General features: G+C 40.2%; 1 long non-coding RNA gene across 1 annotated transcript; it reads left to right on the plus strand.

Annotated features, from left to right (window-relative positions):
• Positions 1-18757: 18757 nt before the first annotated feature.
• Positions 18758-20262, plus strand: LOC124173913. Its single transcript, XR_006868807.1, has 3 exons — positions 18758-18853; positions 19098-19193; positions 19339-20262. It is a non-coding gene; the product is annotated as an uncharacterized LOC124173913 (long non-coding RNA).
• Positions 20263-22600: the final 2338 nt, after the last annotated feature.

The raw sequence follows: 22600 nt of genomic DNA on the forward strand, positions 1-22600 counted from the left end.
TGATCTCGCGATTTTCTGCAGATCATCTAGGGTCGTGAATGCATCGCGTATGGCGCAACTCACCATCAATAAACTTCACAAATGGACCCAAAATAACGGCTTCCTTTTCTCTTTGGAGAAAACAAAGTGCGTTCACTTTTCTCGCACTCGGGGCGTCCATGTAAATCCCACGTTACACCTAGGTGGTAGAAACCTCCCATTTGTGGAATCAGTCCGTTTTCTGGGGATGACCCTCGACCACAAACTCAACTGGAAGGAGCACATTAATTCTGTCAAGGTAAACTGTTTGAAGTCTTTGAACATTTTAAAGTTTTTAAGCTACGCATCTTGGGGAGCAGACCGCACCACCTTAATTTTACTTTACCGCACACTGGTGCGGTCGAAATTAGACTACGGCTCATTCGTGTATGCGTCCGCTCGCGAGACGTATTTGAAAGCACTTAATCCAGTGCACAACGCAGGTCTGCGACTATGCACTGGGGCGTTTAGGACCAGCCCGATTCCCAGTATATATACCGACGCAGGCGAGCCTCCTCTATGCTACCGAAGGACCTGGCTTCTTTGTAGCTACGTTTCCAAAATTTTAGCAATGACGAGTCACCCATGTTATAGTTTACTTTTTAAACCCCGTTTTATTAATGTTTTTAACCGAAGGACTAAAGCAACCAGACCAGTAAGCGTTCGTTTTAACGATTTTATTCGCGGATGCGAATTCACGCTACCTGAAGTGTATCCTGTTTCATTCTCGGAACACCCCCCTTGGATCACTCCCACTCCGGTGGTGAATATTCTTTCACGATCTCGACCGAAGTCTTCCACAACTCCCTCGGAGTACCAGCGTTTGTTTGCCATGTTCCGATGGAATCACCCCAACCTTACCCCCGTTTACACTGACGGTTCGAAAGATAACTCTGCTTGTGCATGTGCAGTGTTCTCCCCTATCCACGGGAACATCAGAGCAAAGCTTCACCCGATGTGCAGTGTGTACACGGCGGAGCTTTATGCCATAAGGACAGCTCTAGAAGCCCTATGTGACCACGGCGGCTCCTTTGTCATATGCACTGACTCCAGGAGCTCGCTACAAGCCATCTCTGGCTTCTCACCCGTGCATCCGATCGTGCAAGAAATACACTCTCTCCTGCTGACCCTTTCGAGAAAGGGTTTGAATATCCATTTTCTGTGGGTACCGGGACATGAGGGGATAGCCGGGAATGAGATAGCAGACGCTATGGCCAAGGAAGCTCTGAATAACGAAGTTCTTGTCTCAACGCTGGTTCCCCACGAGGACTTACGAGCATCTCTAAGAAACGTGGTATTTGGAAAATGGAGGGAGTCATGGAGGATTCTAAATAACAACAAGCTCCGTGGCATCAAGGACATGGTAGCAGCGTGGCCCTCCTCAGCTCGTAGTAATCGGAGAGAGGAAGTAGTACTTACACGATTGAGGATAGGGCACAGCCCCCTGACCCATGCGTATCTCTTTACTGAAGAGAAGGAACCTCCCCAATGTGGGGATTGTAAATGTCCATTAAGTATTAGACACATCATGCTAGATTGTGTTAAGTACCGCGAAGCGCGAAGACGAAATAATCTAGGGGGAGACCTAAAAACCCTTTTAGGAGACCACCCTACCAACTTAACCCTTTGAGTGCGGATGGCATAGCATTGATGCCCAGCGTAGGTCGTGCCAACGGGCGGGTGGCATCACATTGATGCCACGCTGACCTATGTCCATCAATCGCTCCCTACGCTCCTCCGCTCTGTTCTGTCTACTCTCAAGATGGTAACCCGCACGCGCAATGGATTAGGCTACCTGGATATGCCTTCCGTTTTTTAAAAAAGTTCATATTTGTTGAGTAATTTTTAAAAATATTTATGGAGTACTTTTCAATTTGTAAGATTTTTCGCCATTACAAAAAAATTTAAATGTGATATTTTCTTTACAATTCTGAATATTTGTACTAAATGTAGCCACATTTGAAGGTCATTATTCTCGTTTTAGTCCTATTAACATTTTTGTAAACAATATTTTGACATAATCTTCCTTCCATCTCATCGACGAAAAATATTTTCGTATTTCAAAATACGGTCACTTTATACACGCTAAACACAGTTGAATAATCTGTTGACGTTTTTATTATTGTTTAAACTTTATATTTGCAACTCATTTTCTGAACGATCCTTTCAAATGGGGGTTTCATTACATTGGTTACGGAAAAGGAATAGATTTTTTCGACTTTTTCTCATTTATTTCGTATGAGTTTGTTAAAGTTACTAGGTGGAAATAATTACGACCACCAATTCGTCATTCACGAGAAAAAATAAAAGTTCTAGGAAAACTTTTATATTTTTTCATTTTGAATGAGAAATTAGAATTGGGGAAATCCTCGGGGAAAAAATGATCGAATTTCGGGGCTCAAATAAAAGAGTCGTTTTACGTCACCGCGGAATAGACTACAAGTCGCTCTGAGTCGCCTGTTATCTCTATTTTTAGAAGCATTTTTGCCATTCTTATTAGAAATGCATGCAAGTATTCTGTTGTGTGCATGCCATGGAGAAGGTCAGCTCTTCCTTCTCAGATTTTGCGACTCTCGACATTAGTACAGTCTCTCTTTGGGACATCTTTCGATTGCGTGCATTTTCACTCCTCTATAGAGATTTTATTTTTTCTAATATTACCGTATGGCCTTTTTCTATTGGGCATTTCAGTATTTACATATATTTAGCCTCTTAGTGGAATATGGGAGAAACCTTCATTTTTAATTTTATTCCTATTTTCAAACCCCAAGGACCGTTTATGTATCAGCCTTTGGTGAACTAGGCTTAGAATATCTCCTCGCAATAAAACTACCTCTGGCACAATTTCCTCAAGTGTATAGATGGAACACTGCATTGGGTCTTCACCGCGAAGGTTGTTTTTTAACTTTGAAGCAATTTACATATTTTACTTTGACCAAATAGAGCTATTATAATCAGAAAAGAAAGTCAGCAAAATTTCTAATCTCAAAGAAACAATTATTTTTGGATTATTATACGTTGCCGTTTTATCTGGAACATACACATTTAGACAGATACAAATTTCTTGTACGTCGGTTGTAAATGTTGACGCTCACATCTCTTTCTGCCTGCAAAAGAGCAACCTCATCATTCTTGTGTATTTTGTAGGTGTTATGTATTTTATTGAAGTATATGTTATAGGTGTTAACTGAGGTATACTTTCAGGATTCAAGTATGCGGGAGCAGGAGGAAATATTCTCGTCTGAAAGGCTTTGGTCCATATTGCCAATGCGTCTCAACATGCAGTTCTTCAAGGATAACCAAGCATAGGAATATTACTCGTGGGGAATGGGAGATATTTTTGGTCTGATATACCTAATGTATGATTGTATGAAGTATTGTAAGATGATTCCAGATTATTGGAAAAGGTAGGAAAATATTTTCGAAATAGTGCGAAAAATCCACAGAGGAAAAATCATTCGCCTTGACCGGGATTCGAACCCGGATCCCTCGATTTCCGGCCGAGTGCTTTAGCCAGTTAAGCTACCGAGGCGTCATTCTCCCCTGTGGAAATTTGTGGACTATACCGGACAAGGTGGTATGGACTGCTGAGCATATGATGCGACTAGCAGTCCAGGTCGTGCGCATGGCGCCACAGCCGGAGAGGCTGTGGCGCCATGCGCACGACCTGGACTGCTAGTCGCATCATATGCTCAGCAGTCCATACCACCTTGTCCGGTATAGTCCACAAATTTCCACAGGGGAGAATGACGCCTCGGTAGCTTAACTGGCTAAAGCACTCGGCCGGAAATCGAGGGATCCGGGTTCGAATCCCGGTCAAGGCGAATGATTTTTCCTCTGTGGATTTTTCGCACTATTTGTGCATTGCGGGTGACTCCGTAAAAAGTTATCACCGTGGCTAGTCCCGGTATACTTTCATAAGTCCAGAGCGAACACCTCTAGTGTTCAAAGTTCGGGCTTTGCTCTCCGGCTGTGGCGCCATGCGCACGACCTGGACTGCTAGTCGCATCATATGCTCAGCAGTCCATACCACCTTGTCCGGTATAGTCCACAAATTTCCACAGGGGAGAATGACGCCTCGGTAGCTTAACTGGCTAAAGCACTCGGCCGGAAATCGAGGGATCCGGGTTCGAATCCCGGTCAAGGCGAATGATTTTTCCTCTGTGGATTTTTCGCACTATTTGTGCATTGCGGGTGACTCCGTAAAAAGTTATCACCGTGGCTAGTCCCGGTATACTTTCATAAATATTTTCGATTTTTCTTGCCGTCACAGCAATTTTTCCCGAGACCGATTTCAACTAATATTCCATTGCATACATTTTGGCTGGAACCCTGGAGTAGATGATCCGATACCAAGAGACCCCTGGCATAAAATTCGGCCCTTTTGAATTTATTCACTCAAAGAATGAAAGAAATTTACTATTCGGGTAAAGAACCCTGCTTCATGAGTCCATGTTGCTTTGGTGTCACAAACACTGTATAACATTATACATGCTTTCCGAGCCTAATGGCCTCGTGCAAGATGCTATAATTTACACTGGGCCGGAGGATCCTGATGTTGGAGGCAGAGGACATGCAAACAAAGTCGTGCGAAAATTAATCGACAGATTTCTTCTCTGTGGTCACAGTTTATACAGTCATGTAGCCACGATTTTGAAATGGGGGGTCTTTGCCGGAGATTTTGGTGCCCTTCCACAGGGTGCGGGGGCCAATTTACCCATTTTTGGCGCCTCAACGGGGGTTGTAATCCATAACTCCCTCCTGTGGCTACCCTACTGAGAAAATTATAATAATCTGTTCAAATATCTATTGAGTTACTCAAAAAAGACACTTACACCACTGAAACTGTAAGGAAAAACAGAAGATATAATCCTCCTCACGTCCTAAGAACGACTAAAAAGTGGCAAACCAGTATACCTACCTCTGATGGTGTACGATGAGTAGAAGTTCCAGGGCTGTGTTTGAACCCTTTCAGAATTATTAGTTAATTTTTGCAGCATTAACGCAATATAAAATGTCAAAAAGATCAAATAACTTTCATATGTTTGCATGCCAATCTATGTTACTAGTAAATTTAAAAATTTAGAAATGTAAAAATTAAAATTCGAAAACTTTTATTAACCCAAAATATGATGCAGGGATAGTGGATTACATCTGAAAAAATATTTATCTTATTTATAATCCAATTCCGCCATCATTTCAGAAATTATTTCATGCTTCTTAGTTGCTACGTAAAAATATGTTGTCCGTCGTTCCTTATGTTTGTGTAACGGGTTGCATAAATATCCGGAGCATATATCACATGGGTGCGGATGGCATCACTGTGATGCCATGAACAAATTGTTTAATAAATACTCAAATGAATATAAAAATCCTTTTTTTATTGAAATTGTATTCATATTTTGGAAAAACAAAGTCAATGCAGTGAAAAGAAATTCTCCGCCAATGTGAAACAACTCTGAGAAAATGCTACGCAATGAAAGGGTTAATCTGTACATTTCGGTTTCTCAGAGAAATAAACATTTTTAATAAAGTCTAATTATGTACACTTTCAACGAAGACATCAGATGCAGTAGATTACTTTATACATAACTTTTGTAATTAAATAGCACAGTAGTGGTGCAAAATGACCTTGCCGTCGACGCACCCTAAATCCAAATACTACTACTACTACTGTTTTCTCCCGTTTCTTCTTAACATTTCCTCATTACTTACACGGTCGATCCGTTTTATCTTCATCATTCTTCGGTAGCACCACATTTCGAAAGCTTACAATCTTCACCTCCCTGCTGTTGTCAACATCCGTATGCATCATCGTTGGCATATAATGCCATGCATACAGCTTTACGAATCATTTTGCAGTTTTCTCATCGTAGTCCGAGAAGGCTTTATAATTTAGAGTCATGCCCCTTCAGAATGATGAAATTTTTTAATGAGGTTAACATTTGTATTTCCGCTGAGTTTCAACTCTCTATCTAAAAACAGAAAACCTTAATAAGAAGACGGAACAGCCTTATAGGCCACATCTTGAGACATGATGCCCTGATGAAGACAATCGTCGAGGGACAAGTGGATTGCACCAACGGAAAAGGAAGACCTAGAGCAAAATATATGGAACAAGTAAAGAGAGATGTGAAAGAGAAGAAATACGTAGGTGTGAAAAGATTAGCTGATAGGAGAAATGAGTGGAGAGCTGCGTCAAAAAAATCCTAGGATTGTTGACCAGTGATGATGATGATCTCAAAACAAGCCACTTAAGACATTTGTCCGTTTTTTTCCGGTTTCGGACCATTTTGCGCTGGGGCAGAAGGACGAGGGGAAGGTGAGGAGGGGTTGCAGGGTGGGGGGAACCAATCAGCAGTTGCCTTGCTCCTTTTCGCCCCCGGCGTCAGGACTCTGGATAGACAGGAAATTTTACATAAATATTGAGGGAGTAGGATCGAGAAGTCGGAGGAGTAGGTTGTTGAGGTGGATGTCTTTTTATGATTACGCGTTGCCAAGAACGGCTTATTTTGAGGTCGGTGTCCCTGCTAAATCTGTTCTTCTCCTCCTTTGTTATTTAAGGAACGGCGAATTAAGGTGTTGACCACTCCATTTATCTGTACTAATTGTAAATGAGATAGGACTTGCAGGGACCGATTAGTTGCTGTTGGTTTTTGGTAGATTGTGTGCCCTAACGTAATATTTTCCTTCTTTTCCACAAGAGCGTCCAAAAATGGAAGTTTTCCGCCTTAGGCCACCTTCCTTGTAAACTTAATTCACACCATTCAAGTAATTGCAAAATCCTTCTATCATCTTCTTTCCATGCGTACAAATTATATAAGAATCGTCTCTGTATCTCGCCTAAATCTTTGGTCTATGGGTGGCGTTCTGGATTCCCTTTGCCAGCTGATAAAATCACGATGTTGTCGTTTTCTTTCAATGCTCGAAGGGCTTCTTCCATGGTAATACTATGCTTCAGGCTTTTGTTGCTCGTTTTGAGGATTCGGCGTCTCTCGGTGTCTATCTCGACCTCATTAGGGAGCAAATGGCCGATGCCGCTCTCTACACCACTGACGACTTCTTCCTCTGGAATTTTCTTTGGTGCCAGAGCACAGTTGAATTCTTTTTAGAGAAAGAGTGGACGGCAGGCATCAGGTTTTTTTTTGTTTGACAGGTTTACGATAACCTGTGTGTCGCTTTGTAGCTTGTAGGTTCTATGCGAATTTTGCAGTCTCGTAAATGTTCTCTTCTGCTTCCCTTTCTTAGCGTTTGCTACCGCTATTATTTGCGAGAAATTCATCCTGTCTGAATTAGGAATTGAATTACGAGTATGTGTATGTTGAAGAGATCTTTGCCGATTTGGTCTCTTTCGTAGTGGTTGCTTGCTGGCACTCTGAAGACTCCTGGGTTTTATAGTGAGAGCAAACGTAGTCTCAGGAAATTGGGAAAGTTCTGCTTCTCTCGGAATCGTAGTTGGAAGGATAGTTGGCACAGAAGCGATGACTTTTTTGTTCAGAGTTTGTCGAATTCCTTCGATCGCTGACGGATTTCCTTCCCTTAGAGGCGTTGTCATTCATCGTTGAAGATTTTGCGGTTGTTCGTCATGGTAGTAAAAACGTTTTTGGGTATTTCGCCGCGTCAATTTTTGGGTTGTCCCAACGTTTCCCGTCCGAACCTGATCGCTTTCTCGTGGGAATCTGGTGAGGCGGGAAACTTTTCTTTGCTGTCGGTGAGGTTTACACCGCCTGCGTACCTACGTAATCGGAACAGTGCAATATTATCTTAGATGATCAAGGTGTGCATATTTGACCAATGGTTAGCTGCATGTTGGCGAAAGCTCACCATTTGTCGCATATTACTGAGCACTACAGTCGCCAAGTTAAATTAGAGGGGCATATTATATTTTCGCATATTCGCATGGGGATGAAAGCTAGTGGTTGGAATCATGCCGCTTAAAAGATAGTATCAAGCTCCATGCTCGGAAATTTTACCTCTAAACTGTGAATTTAATGACAGACCACCGCTCAGATGTATATGAACGTATACCTACTAATGAATTACGTGAAGTGTGCTCCTTTTATACTTTAGTTAAATCGCTCTTTTTGTTTCCCGAACAGAATCCTTGTGTGTAAAGGGCGAGAAGAAGAGGAGGAAAAGAGAGAGAGAGTTGTAAGTCTAAAAACTATTTTTAAAGCATTCCTATCAAGTTTCCTTTTCCTATCCTTTAATTAAATAATTTCTATCGGTCAAAGTTAATTCCATCGTCAAGAATTTTGTTCAGGAAGATTTCACCTCGACGTTTATCTGGACCATTGAAACAACATTTTTGCAACATTTGAAAATTAACAGATCTAAATTTATTTCGTATGGTATGATCGTTGTTCTCTGTGCAAAATGCCTTGTTGCTCATTATTTATCCATTTCAAGGACGGGAGTGAATGCTATTCTAACAGGAAGTTAGCATTTATTCTCGTTCATTGGGTTGATTTTTTTAATCCATTTCAGAGTTTGGATGGCGGATTCAGAGTGTATGCAATTTCTCCATCACCCTTCTTCCACTCCTGGAACTGCATGTTCTTTAACATTGCGGTGGTAATCGCAAATTCCCAGTACAGCATTGCTGTCAATGGCATGGAAAAAATGTGAGTCTTTTTACTCATGATCCTGTAAATATGAAGCTTCGGAAAAAATGCGAATTATTTTAGTTTGCGAGGAAATGATAATTGTTATGTGCACACGCACGGAATGCATTGTTGACCACTCATGTTCTTGTACTTGGTCAGTCACTCAGTAAGTACCTACTTCAATCATGAGGCTGACTTGGATACTTGTTGTTAGAGCTCATCCCAGACTGAGTTACTGGCTTGCATCTGGTTAGAGGCCCTAGTTCCTCTCCTTGGACTTCGCCGCCCCGGGAGGATGTATGATGAACCCTTTCCCAAATAAGTCACGACGATCATATATATTCATACATTTACAAGGTATATTTTGTTCGGAGGAGGGAGTGAGGCGAGAGTGGTACCATTGGAAGTAATTTGTGAAACTACATGAATAAAGTACTCTAACTAGCAAAATAAATAAAGGAAAATGGGGAAAAAGGAACCCTATCAGGGAAGATTCGGCTAGAGCGTCATCCCTATTAATAACACACAGAATGGGAGGGCTAAAAAATAATGTCCCCAATGAACCGTAGGATTTATTTTAGTCAAGTGGTGAAGTAAAACTGTTGAGAAGCTACGATACGGCTTATTGTTCATCGATAGAGAAAACAGTGGTAAATGATTATTTATTTAAAGCTGAGATATTGCTTGTAGTTCTCGTCATGATCGAGGTGCATCGTACCATCAAATGCTGTAGGAGAATATTCAGTCACTGTGAAAATTGAAATAAATTGATGTGAATATTGATGAAATAAAGCGAGAGGTGGCATCTATAAGGGCCATTGATGCTCTTCGGCTCGCCAGAAATCGCAGTTAAGAGCCCGAACGGGACACATGTTGTACTTAGGCTCATGCGAGGTGTGCTGACCGATGGGATTTAATAAGTTGAGCAATCGACTGGAAATCCAAAAGCCAATTTAATTTGGATGGGAAGGAATCTCCGAAAACGATTTTTGGATTTTCTAGGGGCAATAGAGGCAATGGTGCGTTTGCCCGCGGTCGGTCACGACTGAAGTCAGTTACTGTTACTACCTATGCCGGTCACTATATCGGTCAAATTTAATCACGACCGATGTCATTGGCGACCAATTTCTATTACGACCGATGCAACTGAATGATCGGTACGTACCGATATCAATACCTCGATCGACTTCGGCTGCGAATGACGATGACTGGCATAGGTCGCGAAAGACCGACGAGCGGCCTAAAAGATTGAGTCGTTCGTTGGAGTGATCCCGTTCATCACACAAAATATCTCGATCGCTCACGTCCGACCCATCTCTGGCCATTTTGATTTCCCGCCTTCGGACGTAATCACCTTAGCCAATTAGTAGCTCTCACGTCTTTCTTTCTAGGACTTAATTGTTAAGAAATCGCTAATAGTGAGGCCTTTCACACAATCATCCATTCTGTGTCTGCAGTGCATTTGTGGTGATGCACTGCGAAGTTAATGCCACCTGCTTGTCCTTAGATGGCAGAAGAAGTGAAAATATCTTAAATGAAGAGTCTTCAAGTATCGTGCTTGGAGGCTCGCAAATAATGTGGGAAGAAATTTCTCGCCCACAATTACTATTGTACCGTTATTCATACATTTATTTTTTAAGCGTTTAATTTCATTCAAAGTACTTAGTGGAATTTCAACAGTGTTTAAACACATTCGTATGATTTTATGATCTTCTAGACAGTCATTTTAAACTCAAAGTCGTTTTCATTTAATAAACTCATTTTAGAACTCTTGACAATTATCATTTGAATGGCTGAAAGGTTTTTAGAGCAGGTGCCACCTATGGCATAAGGCCATTTTGTTTTGATGGCGCTTTCTTTCGGATGACCCGTTCCACAATCCGGATGGAACTGCAGCCTCCACAGCAAGCCCTAGCAATTACCACTGATCCTCCGGAGATTATGAATTACAGCCAGAATGGTCACAATTCAGGAGATAATAACGTAGAAAATCCAGTCAAACAACTTTTTTTGGTCATTCGCCTTAATGCGCGGATTCAATGGCCGTTATTCTCTCTCGGGTGCCTCTGATTTTCACGGCCGAGTACGTATTTCCGAAAGTTGTTTTTCTCGTTGATTTCAAGTTGATTGATCCCTGAAATCCCGTAACTGACCCATTTTAATTCTTTTACTTGAATTAACTGTTCCGTCGACTTGTGGATTAGGAGGGAACCCATAGCTAGTAGGACCATGACGACTAATGATGAGGTTGTAATCACTTCCCCATAATTATTAGCAAAAATGGTGCTGAAAAATGTATTACCCCTGCAAAATAGCTTCTAAAAAATCCAGCTTATATAATTTTATGGGTACATTTGATTTTAATTCGACGACAGCGGTAGATAATGGAAACCATGCGGAAATCATTCCTCAACTCTTCTTACAGTTGCGTTAGGTATCTGATGGGGAGGGCTAATAGCTCAATAGGGTGGTATGCAATGAAGAGAAGGTTATTGGAAGAAGGGCGAATAGAGATGTCCAGTGTCGACATTAGCCCAGCTCGTAATGAATGGCGCCGATGAGTCCACGGATTAGCTCCCCTCCCCACAGCGGACCGAGTGCTCAATTTGATCACCTTGTACAAAGTACTAAAGCAAACAAAACTTGTACGTATGACCAAGATACTTGAAAACTACATAGTAGGTCGCCTTCAGCCACTGGCAGTATGACAACGGTGTAAATGCGCTATCGATTTGAATAACGTGGGACACTTCCATTTTATTGTACCCCCACTGTCATCGGTGGAGAAGTAAATAGAAGCTGCGTCCTGTTTCTTTGCGTCGCCGAGAGACGACGAAGTCGGACGCGGATGCGGCCTGGCTGGCGAAACGGGAGTCGAACTTGAGGGGCAAAAGCCCTGGCGGATGGAATGCACAGGGGAAACCAATGCTCACGCTAAAGTTGGATTGCTCCCTTTCGGCCTCGGTGGCGATGTTTCTTCTCTCTTCACATTCAAATTTGGACTCACCGTTTCTGTTTAACGAAGACGTAGCTGAGTAGAGGTATTCCATGCGCAGTTGTTGCGGTGGGAGGGTTCGAATCCGTAGTGATTATACTTTTTTCATTTAGGAAAATAGCCATTCTTAATATCAACGCAGCAGATAGAGGAAATAAGCAGAACAAGTGGAAGTGATTTTATCTTCGTGTCCTTGTGGATCATTGCTGTCGAATTTCTGTCGAGTAAAATTCCAACTAATATTACGGACGACACTTAATAATAACTAGATACATTCGTAGTGGAAATCATTTTGATAAACCTAGAGCGTTAGAAATGATAGTAATTCAGTCGATAATCATAGTATTTATACTTCTAGTGCTTGGTCACGAAAAAATTTGGGAAGTTAAGTGCTTAAAAGCAACAAACGCTTTCTTTCCAGAGGGTGCACGAACCACAGTTAGCTCTAAGCACCAGGTGGAAATAAATTGGAATAATATGAAGTTTCACCTTAAATTATACGAAGACTATGAATAATTATACATTATGACCAAGTGCATATCATCCATTTCTTCAATGTTACAATGAGTTTTGAGTAATCATACCGAAATATTTGTATTCAGAAATCTCATGGTCTCATCTTCTGATTTCACCTCTAGCAGCGCAAGAAGAACTCCATAGCTGGCTCTTTCTTCGACCTTAACCCCATAGAGAACTTTCACCGACGTTGATAAAGTCATTATTTTAATAAATTTAGTCTTAAAAAGTCAGTGTTATCGTTTTCTGAAGTTTACTGGATCTACTGTGTTGATTCCTCTTTTAAAAAATGTAAAAGGTATGGTAACTCCGGATTCGAACCCTCCCAGAACTTCACCGCAACTACCGTGTACAGAATAGATCTACTCGGCTACTCAGCCAAGTAGTGAGATATTAACGGTGAGTTCAAATATAAATCTAAAGAGAGGAAAAATCTCGCCTCGGAGCGCGAAAGAAAACGCACGCGTCGCTCCCGACGTGCACGTGGACGTGGGTTTCCTCAGTGTTTCCATCCGCTGAACGCGATTCCGCTGGGGCTTTTGCCCTTAGAGTTTGACTCCTAATTCGGTAGCCCGGTGGCGTCCGCAATCGTGGTGACATGAAGCTAAAGGATGTAGGTTTGCTTCATGTGTCGACCTTCCAAGTTTTCACCGGCCCACAGTGGTTCCCAGACCTTGCATTGTTGGACAAAAGTCTAGAAATTATTGAAATTACACGTTTTATTGTTTAGAGAGGGCTTCTTATTCTGAGAAATTCAAGTTTATCAGTTTCGGATTCTTCAGTAGTTGATTTTAAGAATTTTTTTTAAAAATATTAATGTTTTAATTTTGAATAAATTATGGAAAAGTTTTATTTATGGGCAATTTTTCATAATTTCACAAAGAAATCATCTCTTTCTTAGTGATATGTTTTTAGGAGTTAGTAACGCAATAACAATTGATAATTCCGTCAAAACTACAAATAGAATTATTTGTTTTGTTTTTACCAATTTAAAAACTGAACTTTGTAGCAATATAACATTTTAATTACTAAATATATTCAAAATATTGAAATTGTATTTAGAAAATTTAATTCGAGCTAATTGTAAGCCCAGCTCGAGTGGACTCTTCACTACCGTGTTTGTAAACAAATCTCCAAGCAATTGTTGACAAACGGTAATGCCCGTGTTGCATTCGTGATAACGATTAACAAATCGCAGGGTCAGTCTTTCAGTTTTTATTATGTTTGTGCTCATGTGCAATTGAAAACCCATGATTTTATCATGATCAATTAAACGTGGTATGTTAACGAGTCCGTAAACCATCCGCTGTATTTCTTCTTTCGCTTCAAGGGCGCAGCTAGGAATTAAGGATAGGGGGTTTTAGGCGCAGCTAATACTACGGGTCTGTAGGGTATAGAAAACTCGCTAAGGTAAGCGAGAGGTGTGGGGCCCCTCCCTCAGACATTTTTAAGATGAATGGTTCAAAATAGTGGGTTTAGCGGCTGTGTGAATAGATAAATATGTTTTGTTTGTTACTCATCCGTCCCCAGATATTAGTAATATTTTTTTATAAAAATATTCTATGAGCTCTTGGGGGGTTTTACTTACTTCCTCGGCACTACAGCCCGGTATGGGCTTTGGCCTCCCTCAAGACGCCTGTCCATTCTCTCCTGTTCTGCACATTCTCCCACCATCTGACAATCCTCATAGCCTTTGTCTTCTTCCATATCCTACATCCATCTTTTCCTCGGTCTTCCTCTTTTTCTATTTCCATCCATATTTCCATGTAGAATCTTGTTAGGCATCCTTTCTTCACTCATTCTATTTACATGGCCTAGCCATTGTAGCCGTTGGGTCTTCACAAATCTCACTATGTCTTCTCCTCGGATAATATTTTCCATTTTCCTTGTTTGTTCTTATCATCCAAGTTACCGCATCTGCCACGGGACCATATATCTTTCGCAAAACCTTCCGTTCAAATATCCGCAGAGCTTGCTCGTTTCCGGCGGAGATGCTCCACGTTTCTGCTCCATATGTCACGACCGGTCTGATAAGTGTCGTATAGATCTTGAATTTCATCTCCTTAGATAGAAGAGTTGACTTCAAGAGCTTAATATTAGCAAAGTAAGCCCTATTTCCAGCCATTATCCTCTTGTTGATCTCTTCTGCGTTGAATTCTTACAGTTTAAATTAGTACCGAGGTAGCTGAAATATTTTACATTTTCAAAGTTGTACTGCCCAAATGTAACGTTTTGAGTCCATCTTCTGTCTTCCGTGGTCTACATTTTCATGTATTTCGTTTTTCTCTCATTGATTCTGAGCCCTATATTCTTACTCTTCTGTTCTAAGATTTTGAATATTTCTTTCAGAGAATCCATATTCCGTGCCATTAGAACTATGTCGTCGGCATAGGCACATGCCTGATTAGATTTATGCAAAATTTTCCCCTCTAACCCCAGTTATTTCATGGCTTCATGTAGACACAGATTAAATAGTACTGCTGATAGAGAATCTCCTTGTCTTACTCCAGTTGTTATCTTAAAGGCTTCACTAGTCTTGCCCCCGATATAGGCCTTAGCTTGAGATCCTTCCATAGTCATATTTACCAATTTAATTAGTTTTTTTGGTATTCCAAATCCCTCCAATGTCTTCAGAATTTTTCCTCTATTGAAACTTTCAAAAGCTTGCTGGAAATCATTGAAAAGCATACGTAGGTCAGTGTTGTACTCATAACATTTCTCCATGCATTGCGTCATTACAAAGATTTGGTCGGTTGTTCCTCTTCCCGGCCTGAAGCTACATTGGTATTCACCAAGGATTACTTCAGCATACGTGTTAAGTCTCCTCTGCAGTATACAAGAAAGTATCTTATAAGTGACATTTAATAATGTGATTCCCTTATAGTTGCTGCATTGCAATTTGTCTCCCTTTTTGAATATAGGGCAAATTAAACCAATCTTCAATTTCTCAGGCATCTCTTCTTTCTCCCATATTTCACATATCAGTGTATGTAGGTTCTTTGTTAAATTTTATCCTCCATATTTGATTAACTCCGGTACAATTTGATCTTCCCCTGGAGCTCTCCCATTCCGCTGCCGTTTTAACGACTCCTCCACCCCCTCAATTGATGGCCTACTAATATTGGTGTCCACCCTTATGTCCAACATTTCTCCATCCTCCTCATCTTCCTCATTTATCTCATTGACATTCAGCAATTTCTTAAAGTACTCGGCCCATCTTCCCATTACTTCTTCCTCTGTTCCAACCAACCTCCCATTCTTATCCTTACATGCGTTTAATCTTGGTTGAAATTTAGTTGTCATCCGTTTGATTGCCTGGTAAAACTTTCTACTTTCATTTTGTGTGTTGAGTTCCTCAATATTTTCCACATACCCTTTTAAGTACTGTTTTTTCTTTTTCCGTAGTATTTTATTTGCTTGTCTTCTGCTTTCTTTATATCTTTCGACATTTTGTCTTGTCTCTTTCTGGATGGTGTTCCTTCGATCTATATTCTTCCTTTCTATAGATTTTCTGCACTCAGTATCAAACCATTCTTCATTCCTTGTTCTCTTTCTTTCTCCTATGGTCTCCTTTGCAGCCTCTTCCATAGCCTTCTTTACATTAAGCCATTTTCTCTGTATCGAGTCATTTACACTCAGGTTCTCTGCTCCTTCTTCTAGTTTCTTACCCAGGATTTCCTGGTATTGGGCTACAGCTGCTGGTTGTCTGAACTTTTCCACACTTCACTGTATTCTCTTGGGTCCTTTAATACGTCCAACATTCGCAATTCTTTCCCTGAGCTTGGCCTTTACCAAATAATGGTCTGAATCACAGTTCGAGCCTCTTGCAGACCTTATGTCAATGACTGAAGATGCATGTCTTCTGGAAACCAGAACGTGATCAATTTGGTTGACCACTCCTGTACCTGCCATTTTCCATGTTCCCTTATGAATATCTTTGTGAGCAAAACAGGTACTTTTGATTATTAGCCCTTTAGCTTCTGCCAGCTGGCTTAGCATCATTCCGTTTCCATTTGTTTCAGTATGTAAAGAGTGTTTTCCAGCTACATGCTGCAAGAAGTCCTCTCTTCCTATTTTTGCGTTGAAACCTCCTACGAGAATCAACATATCATATTTAGGTATCTTGCTGCATTCTCTATCCAGTTGATCGTAGAAGGCATTCTTCTCATCATCATTAGTATCTTCTGTGGGTGCATAAGCTGAGATGATAGATAAGTTTCTAAAACGTACTTTGAGCCTTATCTTACCCATTCTATCCCCCAGAGGTTCGTACCCTAAGCAGCTTTGCTTCATTTTGTTATTAAGGATAAACCCTATCCCACATTGTCCAGCTCTCAGTTTAGGCCCACAATAGAACATTGAGTAGTCCTTTTTATCCACTCTTCCATTTCCGTTCCATCTTATTTCTTGTAACGCCACTACATCCATCCCATATTTCAATACTTCTTCAGCGATCTCTGCCATTTTTCTAGCCTTCAACATGGTCCTTACATTCCATGCAGCTAAGGTCAATGTTGTATTCCGTTTTCGAGTTTCTGATCGTTTGCCAGTGTCATTATCCTTAAATTCGTCCCTAATCCGAGGCTTCTTTATGGGTTTCGTAACAGAACATTTTTTTACGGTGTGGGATTGTCAGCCCCACGCCCAACCCCCAACCTGGAGGACCAGGGTATCTCTTTTTGTCTGGCCTATCCCCTTTGACCTGTCCGGCTTGGGTGGCCCTACCAGGAGCTTTCGCTCCCGCCGGCATAGCTCTCAGGTTCACTTAGGCACGCAAGCAGCCTCATCACGCCAAGATAGAGATACCAGCGAAGGGGTCTTGGGGGGGTTTTATCCCCCAAAAACTCCCCTCGCTGCGTCACTGCTTCGCTTCGCTATATTTATTTAGTTTCATCCGCTTTATGCTGCGCCTGTTAACAAAACAAAAACTGTTGTTAATCAGAAGGTGCTTGGCGCAAGACATTAAACCCGAATGTGTAGGGCACACCGTTGTGCGTTTACGCATGTAGCAGTGCTTACATTGTAGCACGTTTACCCAGTGCATTTTTTCCAAACAGAGATACTATGACTGGCGTGCCTAAAGTCATTTGATACAAATGCTGCTTCATAGGGACTTTTCTTACACGATTTTGAGCATCAGTCAAGTGTCGGTCTGGCGTTGTGTTAAACTGCTCCGTGAACGGGCCAAGTTTACGCAACAGACTTGGACCTAAAAACTTTTTTTTTCGGTTAATAACACAAATAGCCAACAACTGAATGCGTATAGTTTTTATTCCATTAACTGCTTTATAAAACCACAAAGCCCAAAATTTCTTAAGCTAATTTGATACTCATTTACGAAGTTTAATTGAATTTGTATCCTTATTTTTTTATAATAAATTAAACATGATTAAATACGATACAGCCGAACTTGATTTACAAATGGTGTAACTAAACTGTAAGTTCATTGATTTTTAGGCGGTACGAAGTTCGCCGGGTCAGCTAGTATTATAGAAAAACAAATTTCCTTTGGGTTTCATGACTTTTATATTTGAAATGCTCAATTTTTATCAAAGTTTATAATAATCATAGTTCACTTTATATCATTATCATGAAATGATTTCACTAGTTATACAGGGAAAATATTTGCATTATGAAAGCAGTAAAGTCTTTTGGTAATTACTAAAAATATAAATTTACAAATTTGAATTTAAAAAATTATGTTTATAATTTTATATTATTAGATTCATCTAAATTATTTCTTTGTCATCATTGTAAGGAGAAAAAAATATCGGCCACTTCCGAAGTATACTTAATGAGCGATTTTACGTTTAGATATTTTCTAGACAACTAGTTGATATTTAAAATATTCAAGATATTGAATATATTGTCGAGACATCTAGAAGATATTTAAGATATCCAAGATATTGAAGATATTTTCTAGATATCTGGAATATTTTATGCTAGGTTTTTGTGCTGGGCTTGTTTAGATGCCACTTTTTTCGGAAATGCTCCATGGGAAGGCTCTGAAGTCCACTGTTGCATGAGTTATGCAGATCTCCAGATGCTCCATGCTCGTTTAATTGTATTTTGTAAAAGCAATTTGACCCCAGATACTGCTTCCATTGGTGTGTTTGCGACCTACTGCTCGCGTGGGTGGTAAACTTTCATTTAACGGCGGTATTACTGAAATTTCGAAGGCTTGGGAAATCCTCCAGATTATTATTCCAAGGAGTCGCAGCTACGTAAATTACCCCTTATTTTGTAGACATGACCTTACGTCGATCCCACTCTAATGTAACTAATTTTGTATGGCTTTGGTGGATTACCTGTTTGGCAGATTACCTATGAAGTAGTTTATCTTCTTGATGGAATTTTTCATCTTCCGTTGTTATGCTGGCCTCTGTCATGGGAATCGTAACTTATCCGTTGAAAATTGAATGGAAAGAGGCTAATTTTGGTGAAAAAATGAAGTTGAAATGCGAAGATGGACTTGGCCTGAATGTGAATGTTATCCTAAACATAGAAAATTCATGTTTCTAAGTAATTTTAGAAATATGTAGTGACTTAGAGAAAGGCTTCACCAATGTTTTTTGCTTTATAATGATGCGCAATATCTATTTTCATTCTTCCAGAACTGGAAGACAACTAACTGCCTATGGAAATATACAAGTGAATGGTGCAATAAGCGCAAATTCCGTTGCAGCTAATAGTCTCACTATCACATTTCAGAATTCTCGTGAGTATCAATTTCTGTCAATTTATTCTATAAAAAATTTTCAATTTGAACTTCTATTTTGCATGTTTGTGAACTAAAAAATGGCAATCAGCTTGACATTGAAGTAATTAAAGTAATTTTTTGCAATCCATTCTCTCCTGAATTAAGACGGGAAAGAACTGGTGTATGCGTTACTCAAAGGAAGTGTTTGTTTTTTTGGATGTATGAAATAACTAAAAGGAATATGAACTTTGGCTGTTTTCAGGTAAATTTAGTTCTGCAACTTACTACATTCTTGACGGGGTTGTTGATAACTACTTGGTCCTTTATGCCTGTGAAAACATTGGACTTGGAAAATTTGGTAAGGACAATTGTTCCATTGAATGTTCCTCAAGTACCCTCCTGGGTTAGTGGTTCCCCGCCTATTGACTATAATGTTGATAACAACAAATCCCTGTCAATAATATGTTTCTGTTTTTGAGTCACACCTGCGTCTTTCATTCCAGAACACGCCATCATATTGACGACGGCAAACACAACGCCAGCACAGCTGAATTCAGCTCTGGGTGCGCTGTCACAAAAAGGCTATCCTCAACATGCCGTGAAGAGAACCTATGTGGGATGTAACTAATGAGTGAAATGTGCATAATATACTAGAGCCAGTATACTCAGTGCATCCTCGTGAAACTCTCGTGGAGTATTTTCCTGGTATCCAGACTTGGTGAACTTCATGAATTTTCAACTGAGTAGTATATGCCCGCATAAGCAATAATCCACTTTATACGTACCCATTTTCCTGTAGTGAACGCACTACCTATTTAGATTCACAATGTCTTCTCACGCCGAAAATTTGAAAGTGTGAAAGGTGATGGTGACGTCTGCTGGATTTTGTCGGGGGTTTATTCTTGTAAGGCTAGATCCGTCGAGTGCAAGCATATCGTGGCTGCTCTGCTTCACCTGAAGTGGTGGTTGAAAATTGTCACTCCAATCAGCGGATAGTGGGTGACGAGAAGAGAGCGGGATGATGCTGAATGGCGCTCAACTTGGCTGCAAATCCTGTTCAAATACGACGTGGATGGAAGAAGCATTTTAAAAATGCACCTCTGTAATTTTAATTTTTAAACAGACGTGGTTTCAAATGTGAAAATTTGCAGTTTTCATTACGGCTTAAGTTTTTATTGGAATTTAGTTAAGGGCTGTGATTACAATACTCCAGTTAGGTTGTGGGTGGCAACGCATTAGCTAAAAATTTTGACAACTGCATGAGACGGAAGAGGAATGTGTAAATTGCCAAAAGAGTTAGCTAGATTCATTTATCCAGAACAGTATCATAGCTTGGTTAGATGCAGCGTGGAATACAATTTTTGAAGCGCCAGTTTTGTAAGGCCATTATTAAATTTAACTGAGCAACTTATTTGAGAAATTGTTGAACTTGCATTTAGATTTACATTAATAATTCATGATATTCTATAAATTAAAAATTCATCTTCTTTTTAGTGATTATTTCTAACCCACTAAGTACATACTGATCTGCTCTCTTTTCATTCACTGAGAAGGAACAGTCGGTCTTATTCTAGAGGTATCATCTCTTCACCATCGACACGGGCGATGTTGAGTAGATCATTGAGGGCTGGCACGATTTTTAACTATTTTTCCATTTGCGACTGAGTTCTTTGTCCTGAATTTTGGAATTATCGCCACTAATGGTATAAAATTTTAAATTTTCCAATGCTGTGCTGAAATTACCGCGTTTTCTCACAAAAAATCCTTTTCTTTCCATGGAAGTCTAGAACAAGATCGTAAATTTTAAATTACCTTTAGAAAGTTATAGAAAAGAAACTGCCCATTACATTCCAACATATAGCCAGCAATTTGATTCTCATTAATGACCAGTTAAGAATATTTGATCGGCGTTTCTAGTTTCCATTTCCAAATTCTACCATGCCGGCACTACATAGTTTTAAAAAGTGTCTTCGACGCACAGTTCGGGAAGTCTTCGGGCACTAGTGTTTCTCGGTATTGAATATTTGAAAACCCATGGAGGATAAATCATTAAGCCCAAATAATAGCCCGTTTTGGCAATAATTAGTGATACATATAGCATTCAAGGTTACCATTGACAAAGTTCAAAGTTTATCTAAAGAGTTTTTTGGTTTCACGACGAGTGAGAATGATCAACAAATATTGAGAGTATGCAATCCGCGTGCCACCCAAAGTGTCTGCCTGGAGTGGCACGCGCTCACTCTTGGGGCCTTATCTCGGGAACTATCGGTCACAATTGGAAAATATTTGAGGTGCATCAGATCAAAGGTCCAATGTATCGTTGTTTGCCGTAGAAAATCAGTTAAAAATACCAGCGCCTTCTTATCGCCATTCATATCCGAAAAACACTCAAAAATGCCAAAATTTCTAAACTTTGAGTGCGATGCGGCACGTCTTCCCGTTATACAATTGCAGTAATATTTTACTGGACATGCTTTTACACCAGTTGGCATAAAATGAGGGGGCGTTCTGAAAGAAATTCGAAAAATTGAAAAAATAAGGACGACCCTACTACCACAGCCTATGGCCGATCAACGAGGCGTAGGAGCTAAAAAATTCAAGCTAATGCTGACAGAGCTAAGGAGTCAAAACTCGAGATTTTTTCTTCCATTAAATGTAATTGAATAGCATGTGAAAGGATCTTACGGCCTGGAAATTGATAGTGTAGAAGCCTTCGTGATTTACATAGGTTTTCTAGAGAGCTATAGAGTCTTATTAGGACCATTTACGTGCAGTTTTTTTTACCCTAATGCACGTAACAAAGCCATATGGAGTTATGTTAATTTTTATTACATGGAGAGCAATTACATAGCGAGTAATTTTTAGTGCGCTTGATGATTTCCACCGGCCTCCGCCAGGTGGGGACACGTTCCAGCCTCCTCACTCTACTCGAGCCCTACTCATTTTGGACTTGAGGTCAGTGGAGAGGACACCAAATATCTTTTAGTGAGCGGAAACGCTGATTGTTTTATAGTCTTTGAAAGTAGATCGCTATACCGTCCAATGGCGCTTAGAAATGAAATACTTGGGAGTCACAATGACGAGAGTGAAGAGACATATTTTAAAATTAGAGCCCTGCTGAGGACTTGATATTATTTGGCCCCATAAAAACTGTTAAGGAATTAATCCTCTCAGAAAGCACAAAAGGAAGGCTCTTTAAGATGATGACATTGCCGAAAAACTAAGAAAATAATCATCTTATACTTAGTCTTCAAAAACAAAATTCTATGTACCATTCGTGACCCAGTACGTGACCAAGGCACCTGGAGGAAATGAAGGAATAAGAGCCCTTTACCGAGACCCCGAAATTACCCAAATTTAATGCAGAACATAAAGATGGGCCGGATATGTATCGTTCTTCATTTCCTTACTCTTGTTTTTCAACTTAGGCTCTTTTAATCAGGCTCAAAGAAACACCGGAGCTGATAATGCAACGAGCAATGGATAAGATAAGATAAGTTTTATTTACGTACATTATGTTGTACAAAGTTGATACAGTTTTTTCAAACAAAAATTAAGCATGAATAGCATTAATAAGCATTTAAATCACAATGAAGATGATGATACCAATGGACGGATGGAGAGCAGTTGTTGGCGAGGTAAGAAACCTTTGGGGTTCGAGAGACCTCATAGATGTACATACAAATTTGATCGAACTATATTACCTCAAGGGTCAATGTTGCCAATTTTCTAGGCAATTTTGGGTGGAATGTCCCAATAGTGTTT

Source organism: Ischnura elegans, chromosome 1 (genome assembly GCF_921293095.1).
Source record: "Ischnura elegans chromosome 1, ioIscEleg1.1, whole genome shotgun sequence".
Classification (NCBI taxonomy): domain Eukaryota; kingdom Metazoa; phylum Arthropoda; class Insecta; order Odonata; family Coenagrionidae; genus Ischnura; species Ischnura elegans.